A 21,430-nucleotide genomic window follows, 5' to 3' on the forward strand; every position below is an offset into this window, starting at 1 on the left:
TAGCAGCAGTATGCTCCTGCTAGCATTGCAAGAGATTCAATATATGCGAATGAGACGTAGCTGGACATAATCAAGGTAATGTTGTTTGTCGTCACTTGAAGGTACTCAAACTACATATTTAATTGCGCCTAATTAGATAACTATTCCTGAATAAGCAACTTCTCAAATAATATAATCAGGTGAAAAGTGTGAACGATATACTTGTATAACGACACGGAAAACTCCGAATACAGCTTTTCGTTGCTCAATACATGCTACATAAAAGTGTTTTTCGGAGCCAGAAAGGTGCCTGCAATGCACACAAAATTTCCGCACGACTAGGCACACCAGGCACTTTGCGTGTATTCGTGGGTGCCTTTCCGCTCGGTAAAACACTTTTATGTAGCACGTTTTGAGCAACCGAAAGCTGTGTGAGGAGTTTTTCATGTCGCGCTACAATTTGCTCGTTGACACTTTTCAACGAATATAGCTGAGGAGCTGAATAATTAATTATGATTACTTATGTGATTAGGTTGATTGAAAAAATAATCTCAGTATATTCAAAATATGGCGAACAAGATTACCTTGGTTCTGTCCAACTACGTGGCATTCGTATATTCTTCAACTCTGGCCAAAGATAGCTTGGCTTCCATATATAATGGCAAAACCAAATGAAGACGCTCAGGTCAATCTTTCTTGTTTGGACAAATCATCGTCAAAATTCAAAACGGCACACCACTCACAAAGCACCAAAGCATCATGTTTCGTCGGGATTTGGAAATAACGTTCTGCAGAAAGGGATCTTTATTTGCAACTTCCGTTTTTTTTTCTTGATATCGCAGTTGTCGCACTTTCGCAGTGTATCTAATGCTCTGCTGTGTTGCAGTGCGATAAAACTTTAATAAATTTATATGTGAGGACATTTTACAATGCACATCGTGTTATCAATAAGCAATCTTGCGATTATAGACTGCACGATAATTTTATTTAGATTATTTATTGTGCGTTTTACGCATGTCAGCTTTTGTCGACTGTTATCAGTCACCGAATAGCAAAACATATTGCTACGAATGCCACAGTTGACAGTGCGGTTATTCAAAGTCAGTTGAAATTTTATCTCAAATTTGTCTTCATCTCAAGAAAAAGGATAGGCTGGGGAAAAAGTGACGCTTCTCATATTCGAAGAACGCGATTGGAAATCAACGAGGACCTAGTGGCGAGTTGAATGATCATATTGCCAATTACGTACACTTGACCAAAAAAAAAATCAATGCTATACCAAAACAACAAAAGTGACCTCCTGTGAACAAGGAGAGCGTTTGATTGGTCTGTTCAGACAACCCTGCGGGTGACCGCCTGTTGCTTGCGTCGGCGATTGCGCAAATTTGACGTCAGGAGATTGGAATAAAAAAAATTGGAATAGTTTTACGTTATAGGGCCCAAGCTAAAAAGGATCACCAACAAAGTTGACTGAGCGAGGTCGTAAATGGGCCCAAAGCACTCGAAAACGTTACACAGCCACGCTAGAAGTATTATTGTACGCAAATAAACCCATGCTCTCCGGTAGGTGTCCAGAATTTTTACATTGAAGTGTCCACACTGTCGCTAACATAAGTGGCGCGCAATGGGAATACTAGTAAATGAGACAACACTTCATAGTAAGAAAACACTAGCGTATACGGGTTCAGATTGTCATAAAAGCGCTTACCAGACATGTACAGACATCTTCTAAAATGTGAAAAACCACAAAGAAAATTTTTACGGCAGTAATATTATGTGATCGCGCGCACTAGTTAGTCCACCACACGCCCTGCTTCCAGGACAAGCCACTGCACGACGCTGCATTTCCACTGGCTTCACCTGCATCGGGTGCGGCGTGCTGCGTCACGTAAAACATATTAGAAATCAGTGGTGCAGAGTGTTTTCTGTCCACTTGATGCCAACTGAACACATGGTAAACTGTTTCCAAAGCAGAATAACAGAGGGAAAGGGCTCTGAACACATTGCAATTTAAAGTGGCTGGTACTTGGTAAGGCAAGTGCTGTGGCATAGTAGCTTTGCCCCAGGCAACTTAGGAGTGGGAAAGACTGCTGGTTGTTTGCAAATGGCCAACGTATTCTTAGCATGCTGAAGTTTTTTTTTATTCTGATCGCTTGTTTAGCTAGTGGAGACAGCTTTCACAACTGCAGAAGAAGCCTTGGAAGCATGAAACACTTCACGAAACCAGCTTCATATATTATGTGTCTGCTTTACACAATTTCGTGGCTGCATGAGTGAAACCACTGTTTAACTTGTAAGAGTGTTCATAATGTTTCGCCCTTAATTATCCACTTTATCTACAGGACAACCCTGTCTTGAGACTTAAGCTGATGTTGCGTTTAGAGAAATAGAAACGATATAGAAACCGATATAGAAACGCTTACATAAAACACGAATCATATATACCACACAGGCTCAACATTCAACAACAAACCTCTGCCTGTGCAGCTGTTTACAAATTTTTTTTTTGATGGTCTCGGTCACCCGACTGACTTGGTGGCACAGGCTACCTAACTTCTTTCTGGCGGCGAACAACAACCAAACGCCTGCCCTGTTGACAACCTTTTTGAGATTATGCGCAACCTGGTACACATATGGTATAACCGCAACCATTTGCCATGAGGGACTCTCTGATTGAGCAGCTGCCGATTGCTTTCTTTTAAGGCTTGTTGCGAGGCTCTCAGCGATGCTAGTTAAAAGAGGTAACGGTGAACCTGCGGGTTTTTTAAGATTTACCACGTGAAGGCCTGTTTTCCGGGACAACTTACATTGCACTTAGTCATTTGCTGATATATCTAGTTATTGATAACTGTCACATTCACTGAAAGCCAACCTGTAAGTTTCGGTGCCAGAACATGACCGAAAACTCTATTTCGCAGTTTCGAGACGAAATCTCCTGAACTAGTTGGGAAGCAGTGCACTCGTGCTCATCATCAAACACAGCATGTGACAATTTTATGCATAAAATTTCCCGCATCCACGAGCGATATTTTCCCTACAAAGAAATAAAGAAGTGGAAACGTTCACGGAAACCATGGGTCAGAAATAAGCTGTTAAAATTGATTATGATGAAAAATAACATGTATCAACTATTCTTGAATAATCGCGATCAAGACACATTGGATTCGTTTAGGAAGTACAGAAATAATTACTCTAAACTTATGTAAATAGCGAGGCGCAATTAATATTTTCGCATGTTCGAGTGTGTTGTAGGGGTCAAGGAGATGTGGAGCAAATTAAATTAAATTATCGCATTACATAAAGCTAATTTTACTGTAGAAGAGATAACTTAAGGGTATCGAAAATAGAGGGGCAAACCATTCGCTGTGAAATTTAATAACCACCTTACTTCATTGATACACAGCGTCAGTGACATCACTGCACTACATTTCGTGTCCACCCCACAATTAGCTTCGTCGGTCTATCTCTGCACAACAGTTGAATATGAGGTTATGTGTGTTTTCAAGAAAACTCAAGAAAAGCAAATCGGAAGGTATTGACGGTTTAAACACCGCTCCATTGGGTTTTGTTATAGATATATTAGTCGTCCCTTTAACATACATTTATAACCTCATTTTAGGCACAGGTATTTTCCCACAATGTATGAAGCATGCAAAAGTTACTCTACTGTTTAGGCGAGGAGACAAAAATGATTTAAAAACTAGAGGCCCATATATATTCTACCACTGTTTTCAAAACCCATAGAACAACTTATATTTATAAGATTACCAAATTTCTTTACAAAACACTCGGTAGGGTTTTAGATCAGGGCTGTCGACAGAGGTAGGATTGCTACGACAAAAGCAAATTATATTAGGCACTATGGAGGACAGGAGAGTTACAGCAGGTATATTTCTTCACTTCTCTAAAGCCTTTGACCGGATAAATCACAATACCCTTTTTGAAAAATTACCCTATTACGGCATCCGAGGCACTGCACTGAATTTATTTGGCAGTTATTTGAGCAATAGGCTATAGTGTGTAAGCATAAACACAGAACAATCGTCTTTGCAAAAAGCCACTCAAGGTGTACCTGAAGGCGGTATATTGGGGTCACTATTTTTCATTACTTATGTCAACGACATTATTACCATAAACCCGACAATCCAACATGCCTTATATGCGAATGACACTTCCTTGTTTTTCACAGGTGTGGACGTAAACGACATTATTTCAGCAGCAAACGCGACACTAGGTGACTTGTATGCATGGTCGACCGTAAGCGCCCTACAAATCAGCTGCATAAAAACCAAAGCTGTTCTATTTCGATAGAAGGGAACAACGTACACAGCCACTTCAAAGCTATACCCGAACGATTCTGCGATTGATTTTTCTTCGACAGCTAAAGCACCGGGAATCATTTTTCACGAGCTTGTGTTATGGGATTCCTATAGTGAAATGGTAAGAAAGAAGCTAAGCAAGGCGGTAGGCATGCTTAGGAGATGTTAATCATTTCTACCGACTACTCAGATGTTACCAACATATAACACGCTTTTTTATTCACAGCTACGCTATGGTCTTTTCCTGTGGGGCACTGGCACCATGCAATCTAAGCAAAAATTACTCGCGCTTCAGAAAAATGCATTACGTTGTATAGCAAATGCCGAATATAATGCACATACCTCGTCTTTATTCAATCAGTTCTGTGTTAAGATTTGATAACCTCTATGAATATTGTTTATTAGTGTCGTTGAAAAGTTAATTTAACAAAGTAAATATTAAAGATACCTCCATAGCATGCTTAGAGCACAGCTCCTCGTCTCTAACTACTAGACAGCGATTATTGGAAGCTTTCTCGATGCCGAACAAACTATGGCCTCCAAATGCTAAACATTCACTCCCCCACATACTAAACCAATTCAATTTTTCATTAGAGCGATCGCGCTTTCTTTCGCGACAGGATGTGTCCAATCTTTCGTTACTGACATGATATATTCCTTGTATTTTCTTGGTGCAAAAAATGGGCATAAGATGCTGCATTTCTTACAATTTTTAAATTTTTTAAATTTTTTTCTTCTCGAGGATTGCAAATATTTCGGCATTTTTCGTTTTTGTATAATCATATTCCTTATTGGGCCGATTTCGCTATGTGTTTATGTGCCTATTTACTTGTTTTCATGGCCACGAATGCTGTCACTTTTCTGCCTTGTATTGCTGGGATGTGGGGCCCGTCTAGGTGTGTTTATATCGCAGCTTTTTTCCCGAATTCCACACCACAGATTGTATATTGCCTCATGTATGAATATGTAAACATTGAAGCACTGTGTTGAAATAAACTCCAAGTCCACCTTCAACTTCAGCTTCAGCCAGACTACTGCAATTCGAAGCTTACATCTACTTCGTCGTCAAAAGACCTGATGAGTGCCGCATTCATGCAAGATCTTACAATACGGCGCTTAACTATTTTTGAGTGCGCGGTACCCTAAAAGCTGCCATGTCCGATTCTCTTGGAAAAAAATGCGCTTTTTCGGAAGTCTGCTTTTGCGGAAGCTTCCGCAAAAGTATTTTTCTTGCAAAACGTTTCTGGTTACCTACACGCTCTTTCAAGTTTCCACCAAAGAGCAGAAGTTGGTTGAAGGTAACTATCTTTAATCTACATGAAATTAGGTACGATGACAAACGGGATGTCTGCGTTTCCTGCTGGCTTGGTTCTTTTGTGTGATTCCATAGGCGAACGCACTCATGAATTTTCTGCGTTTAACTGGCTTAGTAAAAAGCAGGACATTCTCCCTTTGAGGCATTAATAGAATAAAAACCCTTATCCCTACAACCACATTTTTTAAATATCTTCCACGTTGCTAAAGTGAATGATAAAAATAATCTTTTACTACAAAAGACAAATGCCAAAGAATTTATAGTTGGCCACCTATAGCCTGCTTTGAGCGTACGCGTCCCTGATTAAGTGCCGTTTTTGTCCTTCTGTGAAGCAGCAGACAAGATACGACTGTGTAATAATTCTGCCGCTGCATAGGATAGCATGAGTCTAGGTTAGCCGCTATCAGCCCCAACAAAAAGCTCACAAGCTGACCACCCCAAGCACCCCAGATTATAATTGGTGAACTCACAAACGTACTCCTGTCACAATGAATTTATGTTGATATGACACAGCGCGCGTGCGCCTAGTAAATAGCAAAGAGTGCATATTCCTTCCAGAAAAATGGCCGTCGTCGTGTACGCGTTGTGTACAAAAGGCACATGTTAGGAGTGCCTGCCGGGTATATTGGTTCTGTACTTCCAGAAATGCTTTCTCACCAGTAACAAAATTTAGTCGAAACAAAATTTCTAGGTCACCAGATGAGAATTTGGTGCGTGCAATAAGCGAGTTCTCGTATCTTTATGTGGACGGCCCGAATGCCTAAATTAGGTCTGAACATCGCCAAAGAGTGTCTTTTTGTTAAATTTAGAATATTCTAGAAAAAACTTGATTTTATAGTCGAGCATTATATATTTACCAGAAATTATATCAGAGGGGTAAATATTAAAGGATATTCTGGCTAAATCCTTAACGATGTTTGTGCAAAAAAATCCTGAAAACGCACAATTGTTCACTGTTATACATAGTCAAATAAAGGCAGAAAACTTATAATTTTTTTCACCTAAGACGTCACATGAAAGAACGACTCCAGCATAATATTTAAAAAAAATTATCATTGTACCTGCTACGCTCGCCTAAAAAAATTACATTCAACCCCATTCTGCTTCTTCTGAAAACTTCAAATAGCGCTTAGGTCGGAAAACATTTTTGATGAGAAAAAGACTTTGTGCACGTGTTAGTGAGCGGCGATGATTACTTTTGGGACATTTCGCGTGGAATGAAGAAGGAATAACGCACGCCTAAAAAAACTCGTCATACTTAAGGCCTAAATACCAACACGCTACTAATCACACACAGAAAAAAAAACTACCTTCTTAGCAACTGTGGGTAGTGAACTTATCGTTTGTACAATACTTACCATCCGAGGCTAGCAAGTATCTCTAAGTACTAACTCTACTTAGTAATTTAGCACTAACTAAATTCTAACTAACCGCCGTGGTTGCTCAGTGGCTATGGTGTTGGGCTGCTGAGCACGAGGTCGCGGGATCGAATCCCGGCCACGGCGGCCACATTTCGATGGGGGTGAAGTGCGAAAACACCCGTGTGCTTAGATTTAGGTGAACGTTAAAGAACCCCAGGTGGTCAAAATTTCCGGAGTCCTCCACCACGGCGTGCCTCATAATCAGAAAGTGGTTTTGGCACGTAAAACCCCAAATATTAACTAAATTATAACTGGCAAAACGGTTCTGCCAAAGACCGTGAGGTGAAATAAAATACGTGAAAGGGTAAGACTTCCATCCACCCGAAATGTAGTCACTTTCCACGAAGCTACAGCAGAAGTTCATAAGGATTCTAAGGCACGAAAGCTCGCAGTTGAAGAAACATTCGTCCTGCTTCTGTGTACGTACCGGGACGAACACCTGTCCGTGATGGTTACTCTACCATCTCACCTAACCAGGAGCTAAGCAGATTAAAGAGTGAGGACAACTTTTCTTCAACTAGGAATATTTCTTTCTGAGAAACCTTAATTACTTTCCGTTCGTGGGTTCGTGCTACAATTCAGATGGTTTTGTGTATTAACTATGGTATTAATCGTTTGTTGTGATTGTCAGTACCTCGGTAGTGCAGCTACTAATAAACTGAAGCATATTTATGAACGATACCAAGGGGTCTATGCGATTATTAGGTGCAGCTCGTATTGTCATATTAGGTCGATGACGTTATAAAAGCCTAAGTAAGCAAACTATTACATATGAAGAAAAGACACTGAATGTTTTCGATAAATTTGAAGCATGAATTATTGGTGCACGCATCTTTACCAGGGAAATTACGGTACAATGATTCCGGGTAACAGTGCGCTAAAGGACGCCCTCAAGCTACAATAAAGAATAGCACGGATTAAAAAAAAAACGTGCTACGGTACAAGAAATGTAAGTGGAATTTAAAGAGTATTTATAGCTCGAGTTTCTGGGACCACAAGTTGCTCCAGTGAGCACAGGTGTATTTGAATTAAAAAAAAATTGGCAGGTGACCATAATCTTTGATTTAGGTGTCTCTTGGTGGCACTGTCAACTCGGCGTTGATGTCCTTTTAGATAAGCGAGCAAACGTTTTTCCCCTGGCCTGATATGCGAGTCAGGAGGGAGGGAGGGCGAGCAGGAAACGCAGCGCGCCCCACCTGGCGGGCGTAGCTCCCAGCGAGTGCCGCATGAAGCGCTCCTTACCCACTCTCTCCGCTGCATACGTCAGAACATCTAATGAGCGCGCGTGCGATGCTGTTGTGAGCAAGCGAGCGAGTGAGAAGTGGGCGCCGGGAGAGGAAGAGCGAGAGAAGAGGGAGTGACGTCACATGCGCCCTGCTATTCAGTTGTTAAGTCTTTGTTAGGCAACTATTTGCCATTAACTAGCCAGTTCAATATCATGTAACGTTGTGTGTGGCGTCATTAGCGACGTCATTGCTTCCACTTTGTACCTTCAGGTTTCTAGGAACATTTCGAAAGTTGTGCTCACGTGGCGCGTGTCTAAAGCCTACAATTCTGTGCTTTGGTGTGTGGTAATTAGTGATTTCGAATTATTTCTAATTATTCTGGATATTCGAGTAACTCTATTTGTACCTAAACTTATGCCCTGATATCATATCTCTAATGAAACCAATGAATTTAGTACTGCACTATTTCTTATTATGTTATTTATTTTGAATTTCTTCCCTGCATATTCCCAGAAGGTGAACCGAAAGTGTTGTGCAAGAAACAAGATTGTCACTCGATGCTCGTGCCATTTCCTATCAAATATCTGGACCCAAATATTCAGATAACATTTAGTCTAATGTAATATGCGACACTACAGTTTAAATTCTGCATAAGACGGTCGCAGTCCTAGCATAATAGACTACAGGCAGATGAAGTGTCAGTTGCTTAGTCGCTGTTTAGAGAAAACTTTTAAGAAGCCTTGTTGGCCAGTAATGGCTGCAATTATTAGCTTTGCCAACTGTGGCTTGTACAGAACAGGTAAGAAGGTAGCAAAATAGATAGTGATATCAAAATCATCCATTTAGCAGCACTTTATTAACTTACTTTTGAGAAGTGTAGAGCAGCTACACCTCATTACACACGCATGGATCTAAAAAGTTAGGAATATCATGAAACTGGCACTATAAAGCAGTACGAAAAGCGCATTTGATTACCATATTTCGTATGCATTCTAGCAGTTGATGCTCACATCATGTGCCTCTCCGTATAGGTATTTCCGTTCTCGCGGAAAAGAAAGGGGCGGGGAACTATATACTACAAGCCTTTAATTCACTACGGCCCTGTAATTTAGCAAAAGAACATGGTGATCTTCTCAGAAGTGCAGGGTAAAATTATGGCACTCTGCTGGGAGTTTAGCCGCATGAAGATAGTATAAAATAAAACGCTGAAAGGCAGCATAGTGGACTCGTGCTTAACTTGGGTGACTATCGCTTCAATCAAGAGACGCTTGTTGCTTCGTGGTTTAAGTTCCGTTCCCGTCTCAGGGGATCCGACAGTGTCAGCAATGTGCTTCAATAGCTTCAAGAGAATAACTGTCAGCAAGTTTTTCAAAAGGTAGTGCCAATAGCATCACAAGACAAGTACAGGCAAGCTATACAAAGCAGCTGCCGCGATAACAAAATGTGGAGTAAAGATGTGGATGTAAGCGAGGCGATTTCCTCCAAGTCGCTGTGGGATTTCAGACATTAAAGTGACACCCTGCAGAAAAATTCCAATTTGCTCATTTTTTTCAACATATCCCTTTTTCATAGCTTATACCACAATGTAACCTTGTAGTATACGATGTTTTTCTAAGACCTTAGGTATTATTTAAAAATTAACCTTGTGAATTAAAAGGACACTGCCTTCGGAGACATTCCATCAGCGACGCCGACTACGGGGTGACGGGTAATATGGAGTAAGTAGTCGCAAATTAGCAAAAAACACTATTCAAATTTCCACGTAGTAATCAAAATTGAGAAAGAACAAGCAATTTGAACTTTTGGATCTGGAAAATTGCGATTGCCAGCGGAACACTGGAACGACGAATTTCGCCTATCAGAGCGCGCGAAACCAAAACTGGGAGGCTGCAGCGACTGCAAAGCCGATCCCGTCGAGGCGAAGTTCTGCTTACGCTTCCGAGCAGCTCGCAGACGATGTGTTTCAACTCCGTGCTCTGCTGTCTCAATCACTGGTCGCGACGCCCTGGTGCCCCACTGCAGCGTGACGCCAACAGAACGGCGCCTCGAGGTGCGCTGCCTCGGCCGCTTGCTGCAGCCTCCCAGTTTTAGTTTCGCGCGCTATTAAATCCGGAATTCTTCATGCAGTAGTTGTGGGAGTAATCGCATTTTTGCAGATCCGAAAGATCATTTCGCTTGTACGGAAAGCTGGCTTCAACTTCCCCATTACAATGGACCCACTAAGAATAAAATTTATAAGATAATTATATTTACTTCACTAGCGACAAACTAGCACGTATCACCCGCCGCCCTGTGATCGGCACCGCTGATGGCACACCTCCGAAAGAACCGTCATTTCATTTTATGCAGCAGTTTTACCTATTAGTTGAAATCTTCGTCGAAACATCTGGTATATTGATGCGGCTCCCTGTCTTCACGAGAACGACTTCGAGAAACCATTTCACTAAGAAGGTTTATCCACGAAATTAAAGGCATTATTTGGAACTCCATTTATTTCAGGCCAGTTCGTATTGGGCAGAAAAATCGAATAGCTGTCCTTCATCATTTATTGTCCTTTTCTTTCGTACTTCATTCCCAAGCCAATTCGCGGAGCTGCTGGACGCCACCGTGCTATGAAATGTTATTGCTGGCAAGCTGTTGTAGTCGATCCACTTGGCTCTATATTGAAGCGGTGTTTGTCCTTTAGGCACGGTCTAAAATGGCCTATGCTTCTATTCCATGCTTGCGCAGCTGCAGCCTCCTCTAATTTTGGTTCTCAGGAGAACACGAGCAGTATGGAACGATGACTACCAGTCGCTTCTGAAGCGCAACAAGTCACGTGGCCTGTCTCCTGCTGGAGCCCACTTGCCGTTCACACGCACATCGACTGTCCCGTACACATTGACGACATGGCGTAATGGTGCTGCTACAGACGGATGGGGCATGGCGTATGCGTGCGCGCAGAACCATGCACCTTGGGCGAGCTCTGTGCCAGCGCCACACTGGAGTGGACGTGGGCATTTTATTGTGCGGCTTAGGTGTTTATATGGTATCTCGAGGACACATTTGCACGAATAGTGTCGATGAAGACGATGCCGGTGGTGATGATGGTACCGCAGGCGAGGTTGCGGCCATGCCTGACAAAGTTGATTGGCAATCGATTCATCTGAGCGGCTCTATTGCAGCCAAATGTGTCACTCTGGGCTGATCAGCCTTGTCTCACACAGAAATGTCAGAAACCTTTGCAGTACTTCCAAGCACACTGCCTGCAGTCTCTTCGCGATGACTGTACTGTTGTACGCCTCTGCGAGGAAAGGCACTTCTCAAGCTGTCCGAAAGCCTCATCCGTTAAGGTTAGAAGCACATTTAGTACCAAAATAAATGCTCCGTCTCTGAGATTTCATTGCACACTGTACAAGATGCATAATATCTGATGTTCCAAGCATCCAATATCGCCCAGAGGTCAGCAAAGGTAAACGTTACTCACCCAGGCTTGCTCACATACTTTACTTTTTTTTAGAACTCACGCGTACTTTCGTTTCGCTAACTCCGATTCAAAAGCCTGACTCAATCTCACTCGCCGGAAATCAGAACCAACCTGTATCATTTGAACGTAGGCTAATCAGCAGCAGAACCGGCTCGATGTATGGCGACTCGCATATAGACTCAGTGGAAGTCTTTAGAACGCTGACTCCTATTCACATTGTCATAGTCACACGCACTGGATATCTCACACACCCAATAACTGAAAATCGCGATCTCACACTCGCTCGAATAATATTCCCAGGGTTAAAACACACCCAGGTTCGTAATCACGTCTCCTTGTTTTGTCGTTTCCACGCTAATAACTTAAGCCTCTTCTCGAGAAGCCCCAATTGGCCCGCCTTTTCAAAGATACTGTCACGACGTAACGGAATACGTGTATGCCTAATTAGATATATTTAGCCGGTCCGCGCTGTTTCGCAAAGGACGGATAACTCGGAATGTGTACGCTAGCACCAGCCGTGTTAGCGATATATTTTTACGTTTCCTTCAACCAGAAGGCTTTCTGAACGTTCCTGCTTTGTGTCGTACACGCGCGATCGCGTCAAGGCTGTAGAAAAGAAGTCTTTACACATAAATGCTAACGCTTCTGCTGGCGCATTTACGCCAGAAGCAAAGTACCACCTAATCCAACTCTTCAGTATTGACAAAAAAAAAAAGAACGCCTTAAAGAAGTCACTCCGAACTCCCATATGCCCTGTTTCCTATTTCTGTTACTTCTGTCCCGCCAATAAAAGAAAAATGAACTCATACCAACTCACCTACATTTTCGAACTGCTGCCACAGAGTATACAACTAGAATAAAAGCTCGGCGTTCTGATCACCGTCGGCAACAATACCCGGTGCTAACAACATTACTCCTTACGACAGCGTATTATATATTCTACAATTCTTTTCTTACATGGAGAAACTCTATTAGTAGTGAGATGTATGCATATTACCATTGTGAACAGCGTTTGTTTATAGTATGTTGCCCGCAGGCACATTTGCATGTGTGTTTTGAGCTTGTTTTAATGGCAGGTGAAAGAGAGGGGAAAGAAAGTGAGAAGCAGAGCTAGACTCATTTATGGCGTTAGCAATCTATGGATACGCCAGATGGATTTCTACCGTCGCGGTCGTCCTCACCATCGCCGAGAGGTTCCGTATAATGTCCAAGGGTGAGAACTCTTTTACCGCGCCTCCTACGCTGTATGTGCGTGTGAAAGTGTGCGAGTGGAGTCAACGATCGACGGCTCAATCTCAGGCTCACGAAAGGCAGCAAAGCGGACAGGAACAGGGAAGGAAGCGCGCCGTCTTCCGTCATGCGCGAGAGACCCAACGTTGCGATGGCACAGCAACAGGGGACGGACGAGCGGCGGCAGTATGCTTCAGCTGCAACTGCGTATGCGGCGGCTGCGCGCTGTCGCGCGGACGTGTCCTGAGAGCGATATGCATTGGCGGCAGAGTCCACGTGCGTCGGCGGCTCGTAGATTTGTGCATGATGTGTGTTCACTGCGGTCAGTTTTTGTTGAAGCGATAGACAGCGTGAAGGTCACTTTGCTCGCTGCTGCTGCCACGTTTCCTCGGGCCAGCGTTCGCACTGTGGGTGTCCGCGGTCGTCGAGTGTGGCGTCTTCATGTTCGTTGTACTCACTGACACCGCGCTTGTTAATTTAGTCAGCCACTGAATGTTTACAAGTTGACACGGTCGATAAAAGTGCTATCCTTGCTTCGCATGGCTGTCTGCTTATTTTCTGTCGGAATCTATGCTTCGCCTTTCGAGCAAAGCGGAACTTTTTTATGTCACAACGAATTTTAAATCACCACAAAAGTAAGGAATCCTGGCATGATGTGTTATATAGGCTATTGTTTTCATTAGTGGACAATTAGTTTGCGTGTGCAGCACACATGGGATCACGACATGTGCTCCACGCAAGGTCTTCCCTAGTGAACAAATTCGAACTCACGGGCCAAGCTCTACCACGGCACTTAGGTGTGCCTGCTCATGATCGTACTCCCAAAAAGCGCACATGCTTCTACACAATACTAGTTATCTGTGGTGTAGGATTTTGGAACGAGATCGATGTGACAAGAAGACATGCGTCCGCGGCTCGAGGGGAGTCATACTCTGGAATCAACCTACGTCCCGGTGCTCAGATAAACAGGCTGCAGATTTTCTCTATATAAATATAGTTTTTTTGACTTTTTTTGCCATTAGATATGTGCGACAAATATAAGGTTGGGGCATTGGAGAGTTGGCTGAATTGATTAACGGGGATATTTTTCTGGAATATTTATTCTTTGATGCCTTGTGGAGGTCCTCTTGTGCAGTCAGCAACATTACACAGGAGTTTCGCTGAGTCATGGCTAGGTTACCTTGGAAGAGCAAAAACGCTTGTACAATTTCGCACCCTTAAATTGCACAATCAATAAAGAAAATGCACGCGTTATCTTTGGTATATTGTTTATAGAATCTGTATATGCTTAAAGTTGTTTGAATGCGAGTAAGGCTGCTTTGTTTCGTTTAGAGAAGGCTTATCCCTGTGTGCAGAAGTGCAGAAAAACAAACGAATAGGATTACTTTTCGTACGCCACGTTGTAGCGGAATTATAGCAGCGTTTCTGCTGCATTTCATGAACGAATGGGAACTTCGTTTCAAGAAAGTACACGAGCACACTCTTATAGCCAACGCATGTGCATTGTCCTCTCAATTAAAGCTGTGCCATAGAAATGCGAAATGTCCTTAAGAAAGGCCCACTCGCCTTGGGGCCAAGATTTGCTAATAGTTGACTCCGTCATATGATGATGCAAATAGATGGAACTATACCGTATCTTAATAACGCACTACAGACCGAAACGGATCGAGAGACTGTGCGAGATTTTGTTTTATTGTAACAGTAAAGCCATCCCTCAAAAAGGCTGTCGTATGCACAAACTTGCCAGGTTTACGGAAATTTGCACATTTTCTACTTGTGAGCAAGGCCTCATGCACATGATTGGTTCCAAGCAGCGGAGGCAGCATTCTAGTTGCGCCATGCTTATTGCGATCTCATACCTTCATAAAATGTAATCTGGGAAATTCTAACTTATTCCCCAATCACCAGCTCAGTGTGTTTCACCTCGCATACACGTACGACCTTTATCCCGACGAATTGAATACGCGTTTTTTTTTTTGCCTAAGCACCCTGAAAGAAAAGAAAGAAATCGTTGGTGGAGATAGTAAATGCGTTCATAGTGTCAAAACGTTTTTTTTTCATCCCACTGTTTCACCTTTGTTGCAGCTTAACATATCGCCGCTGTCGCTTCGGGAAATGAAAATCACTCACCTATTCACTTCAACTTCAACTGTTTTTATGGCACATATTGCGCTAAAAATTTAACGCTGCACTGGTACGCCCCATGAAGTCTGCAAACGAGAAATCGAAGCTTTGGAATAGATAGCAGTGATCTACAATAACAATTTGCATTGCGATTGTGCACACGGTGCGCCAACGTAGCCTAATTGATTTTTTACCACTCCGGCTATAGGCGTGCTTGTTACAGCGGTTGTAGCGCAGTGCAGAAGGCGTCTGCTTTAACTACAACACCATAGGTTCCGTAGGGGTCCCATTCTCTCAGCTAACCAGCATAAGTATGCCATTACTCTGGTGATATTTTCTGTTGCTGTGCAACACATCCTTTCATGATTGCCTGAATCCGGCAGGTAGGTCCAATTTGCTTGTTTTTTGTCACACAGTCAATGTAATGTAGAACATCGCTGCCACTTGCTTCGTTGAAAAAGAGAGAGGCTTTCCTCGTCACGTCCTTCTTGTTAACATGCACCATCTCTAACACTAAGATGAATAAATTTTGTTAGATGTACAAGGCAATCTTGAGACCTCTGACATTTGTCTCATTAAGGAAGCCTGGGAATAGATGGAAATTATGGAGTGAATTTGAAGTAGTGTATTTCCATTTGTCATCCTGTGCAACCAATGTGCCATTATAAAAGTTAGTGTGAAGGCAGCAGTGGCTTTGAAAGATATGTATGTTTTCGCGACAAATATGTGTGTGAAGAAACAGAGGATCATGAAATAAATAAAATATCCAAAAGACAAGTTTTGTGCCAATCATTGACATCCTATTCTGTGCGAGTAATGAAGTCGCCAACGAAGAATTATATGTTTCCTCTATTGAATCTTTTGACCTTCGAGTTTAGGCAGCATGTGGTAAATCAAAAGAATGCCAGTTGATGCTGAAACTGCGACATGTTACTGATATCGCTGTGTTTAGCAACGAAAATATGGGGACTATGAAATTAACATCTTCAATCAAATGAATTCCTCCTTCAATGCAATGAATCTCGTTCCAGATTTTGAATTCTCCACTTAAAAGCAGCGCAAGACACAGTGTCTCTATAAACACGTAATATCTGAAGTTCTGGTTGGTTTCAGTATCGGAAACAGCATATCCCTCATTTGAACAAATAAAAATAAGCCAGCGACATTTTGTAGACTACAGCTTTCATTGGCACGTAGTGTTCAAGTTTTTTGTCGGCTGCTTCTATGAAGGCTCGTCAATAAACACTCGCACTACGTAATAAATGTCTTGTAGTCACCGCAGTAACGCGCAATATAACATTAAAAGGTAATCAGCGTTTCACCACACCATGAAAGATTTGAATGTGGTAGGGGCTTGAGGAATTTTGTCCCGAAATGTAGCGGCTAAAACAGGTTATTACTTAAGATGGTTTAAAATTCTCGCCTGGTTAGCCTCATCAAGCCATGCAGATTGCTATAGAAAATTGAAAGAGGCAAGCGTGTTTTTTTTTCATTTAACCTAGATTTGTCGATTGGTAGAACTGCCAATCGTTTCAGAATAAGGTGAGATGTGAATTACTCATCCTTTCACAACCTGAAAGGATGAGTTTCACAATGAAAGGATGCGTAACTGATCCTTTAACCAGATGAGTTAGCTAACAACCTGTCGTTACTTTCCCGATGCTAGTTTATCTTGCGTTGGTAGTCATTTAATAAAATTAAGTGAAAAAGTGCTGAGCACAGAAAGCAACGCCACGCTGAAAAACATTTATCACAGCCTCAGATCGGACGTAGGCATTCAACGGAGTAACTTGCAGCTGATAAAGCTTCGCACATTTAGTAATAAATATTTTGGTGGAACAACGCCTCCTTAGTCTCCTCGTTACAGCATGACATTTTTTCATGGTTATCTTTTTAGAATACTCGCTATCTTTTTTATTTTCAATGGAGGTCCGAGAAGAGATGAAGGTGCAATGGTACAAATAGTAAAAAATGGCAACTTAATGCTAAGAATATTGCAAACGCTACCTCTTCTTAGGGGGATGAATGAAATTTTCAACCTAAGGAATACTGAACGCGTAATAACAATAATGATTATATTTCTGTAAATGCAGTGCGAAAATACATGTCACTCGAACTCCTCACGCTTAGACCTTTCTGCAGATCACTTACGATTTCTAGGTTCTCAATGTCGAAGTTTTGAAATGCCAGCCTGACGAACTCGCCAGCTGGCATTGACAGTTCGAAACACATAAATTGGTCAGCAGTTGGGATCGTTGAGAAAAATTCCCCAGCTGTTACCAGAAAATTCACATTTACAGCGGGGTCATGGTATTCGAAGAACTGAAATTTGAAAATGGACGTCAACTTCAAACCGATGGCAATGATGCAATGACAGTAAAGGAACGATAGTAGATGCGCTTCTGCAATGAGTGCTTTTCCACACATGTGAGTTGCCCCATACAAAATGGCTAGCCTGACATTCATAGCACTTAAGAAAGGCAGAGCAATCAATAATGTTTGAAACGCGAAAAAAATATTGAGCAAATTATGATGACTGCCACTCCTCACGCAGTCTGTTCGCTAGCTACTTGTTTCCAGTTCTTCGTGACGTCTTGTGTCTTGTGCAGGACTGACAAAATGTGCGGGGAAGTGTACATGCCGACTATATCGTGTGTACTTTTACCACCGCACACCCCTCAAAAATGAGCAAACAAGGACTGATTTTAGGGCGTCTACGAACCGGGAAAAACACGAAAACCGGGATTTCTCAGGGATTTTGAGTAGCTTAGAAAAACACATGGAAACCTCAGGGAATTTGTGGCTCTTTCAGGGAAAATGAGCTGTTTTTTGTTGAAAGGGTTGAAAGTCGCGGTAATGCTGGCTCCAGTAACAGACCGGAATCATAATGAATAGTCTTTGACGCCATGTCATCGGCTGTAGGAGTTGCCAGTTTACTGTCGCCACGGTGCTATTGTCATCTCTTATCGGCGCTGACTACAGTCTCACACGATTGGTCGGTATCGGGCACAGTATGGAACACACTGGACTAAATGGAAATCGAGCCGGTACGCGACAGCAGGTGATGCATGTAGGTATAGACGGCGCTGCATTACCAACACGAATTGTGACGTCGTCGTTGTAAATTAATTTCCTTCATGTCATTTCAATAATTACTTTGTTCTCAGACAATCCTCATCATTCCGCCATATTCACTGTTTCGCTGTGACTGGGTTGTTCTGTGGTCGTTAGCATGTGGCCACCTTCGCACCTGCATTGTTATACCGTCGTTGATCCATGATTGTTATGCCTTTGTCGGCGTTGCATCGTCGATGCCGAGTTACCGTCATACTGTCTTTGTCATTCGGTATATATATCATATAGTCCTAATGACTCCACTGTCATCGTCCTATTATCATCATGTCTTTATCGTGGCACCGTCTTTGCCATTCAGTATTCGTTGTGAAATTTTCTTCGCGATCTCTTCTTTATGCCATCTTGTTCATACAGTCGCCATCTTGCAAACATCGTGACGCCCTTATGCGGCCGTCACGTACTCGCTCTCAAACCATTGTGATAATTTGAGCCTCGGCATGCCATTGACGATATGTCATAGCTGTTATTTCTCACGCCACATCATCCTCATCATGCGCCGTAACCGTACCATTCCGAAACCCCAGAAACGGCATGACGCCTTCCCACCATCGTAGTTGTACAATCATCTTCCCTGCTTCGACGTTAATTCCATAGTCGGCACGAAATCATCGTCAAGCGATTTTTGTCTTTGCATTCTTGTGTTACAGCACCTGCAGACCACCGTAGATTTTACAGCGTCCTTTATCCGAGCGTCGTCAAGCATATGTCGTCAGGTCTTTGTCGTCATGGCCCGTCGTCATCATTCTATCACCACAAAGTGCGCCATTATAAAGTGACTACACAGCCGTCATGGTCGCTCCATTGTCGTCCTTTCTTCGTCGTGTGGTTCCTATTTGCAAATGCTTGCTAATCAGGATCACCTAGCTTAAGAAACACAAATGGAAGATTCGTCTACCTAATCCCCACAGCGAGTGTGATCCAACATTTTCGTTCAGTGCCTTTAAGTAACCCATCTGCAGGCGAAGCCAGCAAGCTGGTCGAAGAGCATGGACCGTTAGATCTCCTGCAAGCTGCTGACTCCCCCGAATATCGTGAATAAGTACAAGGGACGCACTTGTTATCAGCTATAATAGTACGGTACTTTCAGAGGGACCCAATCTCTGCCTACTATCATGTGTTGTGCGTTTCTTCAGGTATCGTAAACAGCACCCCCGTTTACGTAAGCGAATATGTTAATAAAGAAGTGTGCTATGTACGATATAAGACCAATGGCATTCGGTGGCAAGTCCTCTTCACACACCAAAGTATTGTTTGCGTGCTGACTACAAGGGCAATTTGGCAAGATCGGTACACATCATATATATCCGGAAATTAAAAACCGGTATTCGTATGCCAGAACTGCTATATTGTCCTGAATTATTCTACGCTGTTATTTTCTGCGTGTTTTATTATCCCAAATCACTTCTTGCTTAATTTTCTGGTAGCGCCAGCAATACGCAATTCACGGCGTTCACTGCACAGTTCAAGGAAGAAATATTTTAATTGAGCAACATTACGTATAAAAATACAACTGCCTACTATCTAAAGATAAGCGGACTTACAGAAGGAATTGAGAAGACCGTTACCGACTTAATGTTCATGCATATTGACATTTAGCACAAAACACGGAATCAAATGTTCACTTACGTGACGTTCGCGTGTACGTAATTGAAGCAGGACGTTTCGCACCATTTATTCCCCACTGCGGCCACAAAGATCACACATTGTTGTATGCTAAGCTACCGTGTCAAGTCGCCGGCATATTCGGGATCGAAAGCGAATTATCTGCTGCCTTCGCAAAGGAAAATCGCCAGATTTTGTGGGTTCGTATTAGTCTATACTAGCTCGCAGATGCACCAAGTTACAACATCCGTCACAGAAGAGCATTCTGCAATACATTATGCCAACCAAGTTTGCTGTGGACTCCTGTCCGCTGTCGTGCCTTCTGCCGACTCAGCCGACTGAGGGACGTGGACAATATGCTATATTTAACAGCGAAAGACGCGTAGCCGTCTATTGGCTTGCTCTGGACTGATAATTGAATGCTGTCCCATCCACGTCGGCGTTCGAACGTATACATCAAGCAGTGATACACTACATATATCCAGAATTAGGAAAAGCTTACCAAGAGGTGCGCCCTGGCTAGTGCCAAGTTTCACTGTTTTCACAATTGTCGTATTTCAGTAGAGTTTCGCTAGGTACTATACTGAAAGCACGATACTTACTAAGAGATGGGATTCCGCCGCTGGCTCGATTTTTATTAGTTTTAGGGGTGTTAGAATGTGCAAAACTGTCGAATACTAAACTTAGCATTGCTCCATTCGATTCGGTCCTAGAATCAAATGCTCAGTATCCGTAGTTGCGTTAATATTTCCATTAGTTTTCGAATAGTTCACAATGCCACTACCCACGATGAAAATTAATAATTAAGCAACACCTAAACAAGTTGCCTCCATGTCGCGACTGATGTAAACAATCGTGACCTGCGTTGTACGCACTTTGTCGGAATAGAAACCGAATTTTTTAGCTAAAGCAAAACAATACGCGTCGAAATTAAGCTCAGATACGACAATTGACATGAATAATGTTGGGTAATATTTACTGATGTTGAAAGTGTGTCTCTGGAGAATAAATTTTTATACAGTTGACTCACGTAATATTTCATAAGATTGAGGCATGCGCAGCAAGAGTGAAATAGTGCTTTCTTCCCGGAATATATAATCGCAAACGTGTTTCGCGCGGACTTCACGATGACGGTGTTAGATGGCTGATCATGCTCGGAGGGAAGCGCTAGAGAGGAACCGTGCTGCGTACAGGCCTTATGCATAACAAGTCTCTGCGGCAGCAATTCGTGTGTTACTTCACTGTTTCAATGCTAAACGTGTTATAGTCAACACTGGCCGTGAGGTGTGTTCTTCCTGAATTCATTTCTCGACACCAATTTTGCGTTCTGTCTACGACAGTAAAAATTCAAATATCCTGAATTTCCTTAGCCATAGTTGCCCATGCTTTGTAGATTGACTTTCCTCTTTTAAGGCGTAAGCCTTTCGTAGCTTATGAGTGTCTTAGGACGGTCCGCGGTGGACGCAATAAAGCGGGGATCAATTGCAGCCGGTGGCGACTGTCACAGCACTTGATGGATGGCTCTAGGTGAACAATGGGGGATCAATCAATGTTGACAGGTGGCCTTAGGTGAACAATGGGCGATCCATCAAAGGTGAGAGGCGGTTCCGAGT

The sequence above is a fragment of the Dermacentor variabilis genome, chromosome 7 (genome assembly GCF_050947875.1).
Source record: "Dermacentor variabilis isolate Ectoservices chromosome 7, ASM5094787v1, whole genome shotgun sequence".
Lineage (NCBI taxonomy): Eukaryota > Metazoa > Arthropoda > Arachnida > Ixodida > Ixodidae > Dermacentor > Dermacentor variabilis.